The sequence below is a fragment of the Schistocerca piceifrons genome, chromosome 1 (genome assembly GCF_021461385.2).
Source record: "Schistocerca piceifrons isolate TAMUIC-IGC-003096 chromosome 1, iqSchPice1.1, whole genome shotgun sequence".
Lineage (NCBI taxonomy): Eukaryota > Metazoa > Arthropoda > Insecta > Orthoptera > Acrididae > Schistocerca > Schistocerca piceifrons.
Window position 1 is genome coordinate 1,248,072,945 of NC_060138.1, and position 11,707 is coordinate 1,248,084,651.

Consider the following 11,707-nt stretch of genomic DNA (forward strand, 5'->3'; position numbering starts at 1 on the left):
TCGCTCCGCAGATGTAGCGCTCTTGTCACGAGTTCATCGTGCTTGGGAAGAGGCTGAAAAGTATCTGGTGATATGGCTAAATGTGGGGTCCTCGTGCCATTATAATGTCTTCCACCGTAGGAAAAGGATGTTATGGATACTGGTATCCTACTTCTGCAACATATGGATTAACACCGTTCTTTATTTACATGAAAAGACAGCTGCTACTCAACTTTAATAGAGTCCACGTGTTGTGGTACAAGCCCATCCGTAATAGTGTTATTGCAAACAATATCGGTAATTTAGCTGTTATAAACTTTAACCACACTGCTGGAAAGGTACAACTCCCACTACGAACAGTAATCTGTACTGACAGACGCCAAAATGGAGTGCGGGGTAATGCGTCAGAGTGACTGACAAGGGGAGCCCACGACGCTTGGAACGCGGATTTACTGCAAACTTCGTACACTCGTAGTACTCCGTGAGGACAACAAAATGTGTAAGCAGTAGCGCGTACTTCTCAAGCGTTATTGACAAAATCTCAAGATAATTTAGGTTTCAAATATATACACGTGCGTGGCCATTTGTACAAGGAAGCGGCGGCAGCCGAATTTACTAGCTTCGGCGGTACATATACTAAAATTGGAACGATACAAAGAAGATTAGCGTGGCCCCTGCACGAGGATGACACGCAAAATCGTGAAGCGTTCCACATTTTTTGCCGGCACGATAGCTCAGTGTGTTCCGTCAGAGAGTTAGCTGCCCTCTCTAATAAAGTAACTGAGTTAATCGATCAACGACGAACTTAAATGGGTGTCTTGCGACGTCCGCCCGGAACGGATGCAACGAACAAAAGCGAACAAAATGAGATTTTTAAAAGAAGTGGTTAGCGTTCAAGCCCCTTAATCGCTAGATCGTTGGATGGAATCCCGTTGGTCACTTTTTTTTCAACAGTCCTTTTCTTTACTATTTATATTACAATTGATACAATGGGAAAAATACATGTAATCGGATGAACTTTTATTAAATTTATAATGTTATTTGACAGTCTACAAATTTTTACTATCACAAATAATATAATATTCATAACTATCGACTAGTAATCAACCAAACGCATAAAGTGATACTGAAAATGTGTGCTTGTCCGTGATTTGAGAAGTCCCCTATACCTGGAAGGAGCCCGAAACGACTTGTTACCTGCAAGTTTTGACCAGAATGGACGGCTTTCGAAAGATGTAGAATTAATCGTCGCTTTCGCCATTACGAGAACAAGTTGCAGGATGGCATTTTTCGTAAAAGAAATGAAAAACATAAAGCTAAACCGCACCAGCTGCATTGAATAAATGCTATGTTTCCTCATACGCCAGGTCTTTTGAGGTTTTCCGTGGAAAAACAAACTTCGTTAACATTTTCACAAACCTATTTTTCAGCCGATAATTTGGAAGCAAACCATGCTTAACGCATTTCCTTAAATATCTTCACTGATAATTGGTCGTGCAGTATCGAGTGTATTTTAACAGCATCTTCACGAGAAGCAATTTCTTGTTCACTTTCGATTAAATACGAACCATTTTGAACACACGGACATTTTCAGTATCACTTCATGCGTTTGGTCTTTTACTAGTCGACAGTTACGAATATTACATTATTTGTGATAGTAAAAATTTGTAGACTGCCAAGTAACATTGTAAATTTAATAAAATTTCATCGGATTACATGTATTTTTCCCGTTATAGCAATTGTAATATAAATATTAAAGAAAATGACTGTGTTGAAAAAAAAAACTGACGAACGAGATTCGATCCAACGATTACGGACTTGAACGCCAACCACTCGGCTGCCGCCTCTTCATCGTAGAAATGGCCACGCACAGGTATCTATTTGACGACCAAAATTATCTTACGATTTTCTCAATAACGCTTGAGAAGTACGCGCTACTGCTTACACACTTTGTTGTCCTCACGGAGTACTACGAATGAACGAAGTTTGCAGTAAATCCGCGTTCCAAACGTCGTGGACTCCCCTTGGGAGTTAGTGAGGTCTTCCGGTCAGCGGCGGTGGCCTAAGTACTTGCTGTCTAGAGGGAGTTGGTGGCGCGTTGCTTGTCGGTTTGTCCGTGACCTCTCTCGTGATAGGCACGCTTAAGCCAGCGCCAACTATCTATCTTCTCACTACGTCTTTGCCGAGCGCTATGCTGGCGACAGCTTACGCCAGCACACTAAGGCTCTCAGTTCTACTAAATGATCTACTGATTTCGAAAGTCTGAACACCAAATGCTTTTCGTTATTTACTCATCACACGAAACGCTTTGCAGGTAAAGCAACATAACTGCAGCCAGTATAAGCCTACAAAGTCACACGATCCACACTTCATGTTAGAAACTATCACGACCATTACATTAACTGTCTCAGGGAAATTATATTCACAAACAGTAATATACATTTTTACTTTACACTTCTTTGTTTTTCACACAGAGTGCGACTGTTTCACATGGCGCGCGTCCGAGATCTCAATTGTGCGACCTGCAACGTGATCCATACTGTACAATTCTTCGTGCTTGACTGACTAGACAGTCCCGAACCCCTTCCCTTCGTAGCGTATTTTTGGCAGCAGCTGAAGATGCAGGAACTGCTTCATCTGAATATCGTTAGTCTAGTGTTAATAAAATTTGTGTTTAAAAATGAGATTTGAAATGGATGTAAGATAGCTTGCTACTGGGAAGGTATTTAGCATGATAGAAAAATCTGAATTATACACTACTGGCCATTAAAATTGCTATACCACGAAGATGACGTGCTACAGACGCGAAATTTAACCGACAGGAAGAAAATACTGTGATATGCAAATGATTATCTTTTCAGAGTATTTACACAAGGTTGGTGCCGGTGTCGAAACGTACAACGTGCTGACATGAGGAAAGTTTCCAACCGATTTCTCATACACAAACAGCAGTTGACCGGCGTTGACTGGTGAAACGGTATGATGGTGCCTCGTGTAAGGAGGAGAAATGCGTACCATCACGTTTCCGACTTTGATAAAGGTCGGATTGTAGCCTATCACAATTGCGGTTTATCGTATCGCGACATTGCTGCTCGCGTTCGTCGAGATCCAATGACTGTTAGCAGAATATGGAATCGGTGGGTTCAAGAGAGTAATACGGAACGCCGTGCTGGATCCCAACGGCCTCGTATCACTAGCAGTCGAGATGACAGGCATCTTATCCGCATGGCTGTAACGGATCGTGCAGCCACGTCTCGATCCCTGAGCCAACAGATGGGGACTTTTGCAAGACAACAACCATCTGCACGAACAGTTCGACGACATTTGCAGCAGCATGGACTGACAGCTCGGAGACCATGGCTGCCGTTAGCCTTGACGCTGCATCACAGACAGGAGCGAGTGCGATGGTGTACTCCTTGATGAACTGTGGTATCGTGTTGAAGCCGCATGGGCAGCTGTACCTGTACACGCCATCCAAGCTCTGTTTGACTCAATGCCCAGGCGTATCAAGGCCGTTATTACGACCAGAGGTCGTTGTTCTGGGTATTGATGTCTCAGGATCTATGCACCCAAATTGCGTGAAGATGTAATCACATGTCAGTTCTAGTATAATATATTTGTCCAATGAATACCTGTTTGTCATCTGCATCTCTTCTTGGTGTAGCAATTTTAATGGCCAGTAGTGTAAAATGGTGCAAGACGTTCGAAATTCGGAAAAAAGTAGGGGTAAACTGCAGAGAGAGACGGGTCATATACAATATGTACAACAGCCAAGAGGGAGAATCGAAGCATTTGAGATGTGGTGCTTCAGACGAAAGTTGAAAATTATGTGGACTGATAAGGTTATGGAGGAGGTTCTACACAGAATCGGAGAGGAAAGGAATATGAGGAAAATACTGATAAGGAGAAGAGACAGAATGGTAGGATGTCTGTTAAGACGTGAGGGAATAACTTCCGTGGTACTAGAGGGAGCTGTAGACGGCAATAACTGTAGAGGAAGACAGAGATCGGAATACATCCAGCAAATAATTGACACAGGTTGCAAGTGCTACTTTGAGATGAAGAGCTTGGCACAAGAGGGGAATTCGTCCACTAATCTGTAGCACACATGTTATACATGTCTTACAAGCTCAGTTTTTTTAATCGCTAAGCGTAATCGTTATTTGTCAGACATTTCAGAAATACTCATGAAATGAATTTTTCCATTGTGGATTGTGTCGAACTCCGTAACTGTTCCTTTATAGGATGTAGAAAAATATTCATAAAGCTCAATAATTAGTGGAATTTTCTGCAAAAAGGAAATTAAAAAAAACATCAATGTGGAGATTTTACACACACACACACACACACATATATATATATATATATATATATATATATATATATATATATATATTCTCTATTGTAAAACGATATTCACCTGCATGCATAAAAAGAAGAAGCGGACACCAGAATCTTTTTGAATGTTGGAACTGTGAGAAGTGCAATAAAAGAAATATGCTACATAAATCAGAAACCATTTTGAGTCTGTACAAAACCTGGAAGCAAGAGAGAACGTGGAGGACTGGAGGACTAGTGTAACGGAGGATGCATTGTGAAGAGAGACGAGAATTAAGAAGAGAAAATGGTTCAACGAAACATGTGAGAAAGCTACAGAAAACAGAAGGAAGATGAGGGAGAAGTGACTGGCTGACAGGGAGATTGAACAGAAAAGGCGCATTTTCTCAACAGGAATGAGAAGATGCGAATTCTGAGAGCACAGAAGAGGATATATGTAACCAGTTTATTGGAACAAGTAGACTCAGAGAGCCACAACAATTGAAGACAATTTTTCCAATGCGTCAAAATTCGTAAATGTGGATTTCAGAGCACAACACTTTTCTTCAGAGATAAGAACAAGGACCTGATAATTGACAAAGAAAATATGGAGATAGTACTTCTCAGAACTCAGATCAGATGCTTCCTGCAAATACCCCGTAGCAAAGGTGAAGCGATAAGGTATGGGAAGTGGCTGAAAAAGTTGTGAAGGGTGCAATTAAAATACTCAGAAACAAGGCCCCAGGGCAGAACAGAATAGCAGAAGAGTTAATCTAAGACGAGGGCGAGAATTTGCACTTAAAGATATATAAACTGATCTAGCAGGTATGGAAGAACGGGACATTGGCAGAAGAATGGAAATTGGCCATAATGTGCACGATATACAAGACGGGACACAAAATGGAATGTGGTAATTACAGAGGCATCAGCTGGCTGAATGTAATCCGTAAGGTAATGTCTGTCATTATCCTCATTAAATTAAAGCTATCCGTACAGAACAACATGCAGGAATACCAAGGTGTCCTTCAACCATACCGATCGACATTTTCACCGTGAGACAGTTGTTGGAAAAGCACTGGGAATGCGATACGATATCTTTTCGTCGCTTTTCAACTCATATTCTTTTTGTTTTTTTGTTTTTTAAGGTGGGCCGATCCCGGCGGTACTGCAATCGCCAGCACCCACAGGAATTGCCTATACAATACACTGTGTAGATTCAGAATATGAGAATGGTGCGCCGGCTGCGGTGGCCGTGCGGTTCTAGGCGCTACGGATTGGAACAGCGCGACCGCTACGGTAGCAGGTTCGAATCTTGCCTCGGGCATGGGTGTGTGTCACATGCTTAGGTTAGTTAGGTTTAAGTAGTTCTAAGTTCTAGGGGACTGATGACCTAAGATGTTAAGTCCCATAGTGCTCAGAGCCATTTGAACCATTTTTTGAGAATGGTGCCAACTTATATGGCACTCTCAAGGGCAGAAGCGGGTTTCCAAGAGAGGAGAAGTGGAATAGTCTATAACGGCCCGTCGACACCGAGGTCATTACAAACTCGCGTTAGGGAAGGACGGAGAAGAAAATCGGACGTCCGTTGTCGAAGGAACCATCCAGCATTTGCCTTAAATGATTTAGGGAAATCACGGAAAACCTAAATCAGTATGGCCGGACGCTGGTTTGAACCGTCGTCCTCCCGAATGGAGCTCAGTATTCTAACCACTGCACTACCCCATTCGGTGTTTTCGAGGGGTCACGTCAGAAATGTTGGGGATTGAGACAGACCTCAGACCAGAAGATGCTCTCTTAGATACTGCGTCATCTTAGAGAAAGTAAGAGGGGAATGTAGGCAACAGGAGTGGCAGGAGTACATATGGATGGCAAGTTAGGTAGTGTCGCATAAGAAAATGATATAGTTTTGATAAGTGAACCAAACCATCAGTCGAGAGAAATGTTGCCACGCAGGGACATGAGTTGAGGGAAATATAGCAGCGAATGGACACCTACGCATGGAAGTTGGTGATAAAGGTGAAACTAGATAAAACGCAGTTCATACGATTAGGAAGAACACAAGAGCAGGAAGAATTGCTTCAGATGGATGGTATTAGTTTCGAGAAAGTTCACCACTTGGGATCTTGGTTTATCAGCAACAACAGCCCAAAATAGGCATCATGGAAAGAACAGCAGTGGAGGCCGGCCGGTGTGGCCGAGCGGTTCTCGGCGCTTCAGTCTGGAACCGCGTGACCGCTACGGTCGCAGGTTCGAATCCTGCCTGGGGCATGGATGTGTGTGATGTCCTTAGGTTAGTTAGGTTTAAGTAGTTCTAAGTTGTAGGGGACTTATGACCTCAGATGTTGAGTCCCATAGTGCTCAGAGCCATTTGAACCATTTGAACAGCAGTGGGAATTAAATGCGTGTCAGCAAATACTGAGAATATATAATAGATTGATTGGCCCATCAATCATGTACAGTTCATAAATCTGGAGCATGACTAGACGAGAAAAGTAGGAACTACTAATATTTGATAGAAGAGTAATGAGGAAGATATGGGGAGCGATCTTAGATAAGGGAGAAGGAGGAAGAAGGAGGAATTTCTCGTGTAACGACCAACAATCACACATCAGCTGAAGAGCAAAAGAATCCGATGGACGTGCCATGTAGCCCGTATGCCTGAAGAAAGACAGATGAGCGGCGCGAGGTTAGCCGAGTGGTCTAGGGCGCTGCAGTCATGGTCTGTGCGGCTGATCCCGGCGGAGGTTCGAGTCCTCCCTCGGGCATGGGTGTGTGTGTTTGTCCTTAGGATAGTTTAGGTTACGTAGTGTGTAAGCTTAGGGACTGATGACCTTAGCAGTTAAGTCCCATAAGATTTCACACACACAAAGACAGATGAAGAAAACACTTGAGGAGGAACCAGATGCCAGACGTCGTATAGGACGATCAAGGCAGCGCTGGATGGACGACTTGACCCGAACCTGGCAACCCTGGGGATTGAAGACATCTGGAGGAAGCGAGCACAAAACAGAAAGGAATGATGGCAGCTGGTGGCGGCAGCGTGTGTTCTGCACGGCCTTCCACCATTAGATATGTGTGCTTGTATGAGTGCATGTATATTCAATAAAGGGGACAGTTGTAATGCTTTAAATACGTTACCAGTGGCAGTATATCATTCACAATGCTTACGTGCGCTTCAAAGTAGGTGTTCAAGTAGACATCCCTCCATCTTCAAACATTTAGTGACTCGTTCCCTTTCTATGAACTGTTAGCTACCAGTTCTTTCACATACAGAAGCAGAACTTGCTAATTAGCTATGAATCGGGTTTCTGGACCTACTTCTGATGTAATCGGGTTTCTAGGCCTACCGGTAAGGTAGTGTCCTAAAGAACTGCAATGAACATGAAAGTGATACGTGACATAAATGGTATTAATCAGTAGAACCAATGACAACAGGATGTGCTCGAAACTGAATCTATGTTTCGTCTGAATATTTTAATCCTGATAATTCGATGATAATTAATTGATACCCTCAGCTGCCAACAGGTGTTGTTGATATACCTCGATGTGGACAGCCGAAAATGTGTGCCCCGACCGGGACTCGAACCCGGAATCTCCTGCTTACATGGCAGACGCTCTATCCACCTGAGCCACGGAGGACACAGATGAATAGCGCAACTACCGGGGCTTATACCGTGCACGCCTCCCGTGAGACCCACATTCTCAACTGTCCACAATCTACGTACATAATGTTCCTAATAGATATATGCCCATCCACTCATTACTCGCGCACACTGACGATTCCCGTAAAAGTTAGGGCAACCTGTGCGCATTCGCACAGACGAAGGTCAATGGCTGGGTAGCCTTTAAATATATATATATATATATATATATGAAGATAGTAACTGTTCTCGAAAGAATAGATACCATTGATGACCGTGCAGCTTCTCTAGAATAAATGATAATTAATTGAAACCCTCAGCTGCCGACAGGTGTTGTTGATATACCTCGACGTGGACAGCTGAAAATGTGTGCCCCGATCGGGACTCGAACCCGGGATCTCCTGCTTACATGACAGATGCTCTATCCATCTGAGACACCGAGGACACAGATGAAAAGCGCGACTGATACTTCAATTTTTTTGTAAAAATTGAATGTAATATCTTTCTTGAAATTAAATAATCTCTGTCGCATAAGATGCTTCGTTTATTCTGCTACCGTCTTAAGCCCAAATCGAGCAGAAAATACAACACATTTTCCATAGTCTCCTTGCTGGCGGTGATGCGTTGTTCTGTGCTACAAAAGCTATTGTTTTTTTGTAAGCCGATCTTGATGTTCGTGACCCTACAGAGATTGATCCCTAGTGAAACACTTATGGATATCGTCACTGGGATATTTATTGTGTACAGTGTGGTTTCTCTTCTTTCTGCCAGACAGTGGAATAGCATTTCCCTCACCAGTGGATCCCTCCTACCGTACCGAGTGAGGTGGCGTAGTGGTTAGCACGCTGGACTCGCATTCGGGAGGACGACGGTTCAATCCCGCGTCCGCCCATCCTGATTTAGGTTTTCCGTGATTTCCCTAAATAACTCCAAGCAAATGCCGGGATGTTTCCTTTGAAAGGGCACGGCCGACTTCCTTCCCCGTCCTTCCCAAATCCTATGAGACCGATGACCTCGCTGTCTCGTTTCCTTCCCCAAAACAACCCAACCCAACCACTCCTACCGTAACTAGGATATACTTGTCGAACATACTGTATTTGAACGTTTCGTCACCTTTCCGTCAGCACTGAAACTCCGTTCTCCTTCTTACCGTCAATAAATTTAATGACGTAGACAGCAAGCAGATTCTCGTGTTGGGTTTCCACGAGACCACATTCTGTGTTGGCATTGCGAGGTATCAACGCGCGCTATTCTGAACGTCATCTTTGCTATACCTATATGGTTAAAAGCGGTCCATTTGGTCCTTATTAATATTTGTAGAGATTATTTGGGGGAGCTTCTGAAGAGCTTTATGACTCTTGTAGATAGGGGAACAGAATTGCGACGCCACAATTCTACAGGGAGATAGGAATTGTCGGAAAATGTATGCGGTGAGAGGAAAAGTGCGTACTATTTCATGAAACACACGGTTTTTAACAAATTTCTTTCGTCTCACAGCGCTTACCGTGTATTAAGCGACAAATCCTATCATCATTGTTCCTTGAGATGAAATGGGGGTTACCACAAAGCAATCTTTACATTTACTTCAGTTTCGGGTCTTCGTGTAAAGAGCATAGTGAACTCTGAGTCTCTCAACACACGATCATTCACGCGACCGAAAACTACAGGAGGAATGACGCTGCATTTACCTACCAGCATGCACTACGGTTACAGTTGGGTTTCAAGGGGTGAGCATTTAAGTACATCATCTCTGATAGGTTTCATAATTTCAATAAATCCCAACTTACCAGCACTTTTCCCAACTTCTGTTCAGGAAACTGAGTATGATGCAGTTATATGGATCTATCGTGAATGGACACCAGTCCCTGAACCAGCCCATCAAAAAACAGGTAATAAAATTTGCAAAGTTTGACACAAGCAAATATAGATGCTCCTACAAGTAATCGTTCCTCTCAGTTAGACGAGAACTTCCAGAAAACCAGTTTCCTACCAGAAACAGAATCAACTCAGGGCCCACGTGGTGACTGATACTAAACGTTAGTTCAGCCTTAATTATCGTATACTAATCGTAAGTAAAATTAAAATGATCAAAATGTTAGTCAAAATTTACCGATAATTTGCTGAAAGCTATGAACATCTGGAGAGGTGTAAGGATACGGTGATAACTTGGTACAAATATCACCCTCCTAGCTCAAGAACACAAAACCTCCATTCAGATATTCGCTTTGCACGATACGAGGGAGCGTTTCTCAAGTAGCATTTCCAGAATCGAGTCCACAATTCAACTAACGATAACGCTGAAGAACAACATTTTAAGCCGCGCGGGATTTGCCGAGCGGTCTGAGGCGCTGCAGTCATGGACCGTGCGGCTAGTCCCGGCGGGGGTTCGAGTCCTTCCTCGGGCATGGGTGTGTGTGTTTGTCCCTAGGATAATTTAGGTTAAGTAGTGTGTAAGCTTAGGGACTGATGACCTTAGCAGTTAAGTCTCATAAGATTTCACACACATTTGAACATTTTTGAACAATAGTTTAGCGCGAGACTAGCTCAATGTATGCAATCACAAAAATCCACGTTAACTGAAGAAAGGAAAATGTGCACGTTTAGGAATAGTTTCGCAATTGTCAGTATAAATATACCCAATGATTATCTTAACGAGCCCGCACTGGAATTGAAATTTAATAAGTGCACTCTATTGAGCACTATACGACGTCCTCATGAAGAGTGTTGCCAGAAAGCTTTCCAGTTGCCCCTGTTAGCCACCGTTATCTTCTCTTTTATACGGAGTGGGCGACCAGCAGAGCAATCTGAAAACGCTAAAAATCTGCACGATGCTTGGCCAGTCGAAATGACACTAAAAAGGGCGGCTTGACAGCCGACCTGCACCATGACCGTTCACCAGGCAAAATTTTGAATAGAATTCAACGGAAAAATTACCACGACTTTACACCGTGGTTCCAATCAGAATATGCTAAAAAGGCGGGATGTTCGTTGCTCTTGGAAAAAGGCTTCAGGTCTCAATGGCAAATTCCCAAAACACAGCACCGAAAGAGAAGTAGTGCAGTTTCTACTGGTACCTAAGCAGATTCATTTACTCACACATATTACAGAGCTTACTCATAAATGACATCATGGAAATTAGAAGAAGCTGATAAAGTGAAACACAAAACTGAATAAACTGGTCTCTAGGAATCAATTCCCCATGTACAGTACAGCAGTATAATAAAAGGTTAGCAGAAAGGCAGCCTGCCAAACTAATTCCAGAGTAAAAGGTGTATTGGAGTTGACAATCACATGAAAAGCTCCTTCCAACGTGATAATGTTAATTCCAGCTATGACGGGATGTACGGTTTACTTCCTTGAGCAATACCTTATTTGCTGCCCTGCAGTTATTACGTAAACACGAGAGATTTTTCTACTCACCTCACGACAGGGGGGTGGTGTATATGTACCAGTCGTTTTGTGGACATCAACTCAGCAAAATGCGTCGACGAGACAGAATGGTACAAAGGAGCCGTTTGGATGTGCAGTGACCACACTGTGAACGAATCTTTCCGATTTGTTGGTGTATGAACGCAAACATTCAAAAAAGTGTCTAGAAAGGAAAGTGCACCACCCCCAGCCTTTAAACACTATGCCAGAACAGAGGTCGTAAACGAAAATAACTTTGAAGTCCAGCCACTTAGAAAAAATTCGGACCCAAAAACATCCCATTTGTGCCGTTTTTAAAATGTTACCAGCAAATTTGCGTTTGATGTAGCTTAAAGGGTAAT

General features: G+C 43.1%; 1 non-coding gene across 1 annotated transcript; it reads left to right on the forward strand.

Annotated features, from left to right (window-relative positions):
• Positions 1 to 591: 591 nt before the first annotated feature.
• Positions 592 to 698, forward strand: LOC124721668. Its single transcript, XR_007006372.1, has one exon. It is a non-coding gene; the product is annotated as a U6 spliceosomal RNA (small nuclear RNA).
• Positions 699 to 11,707: the final 11,009 nt, after the last annotated feature.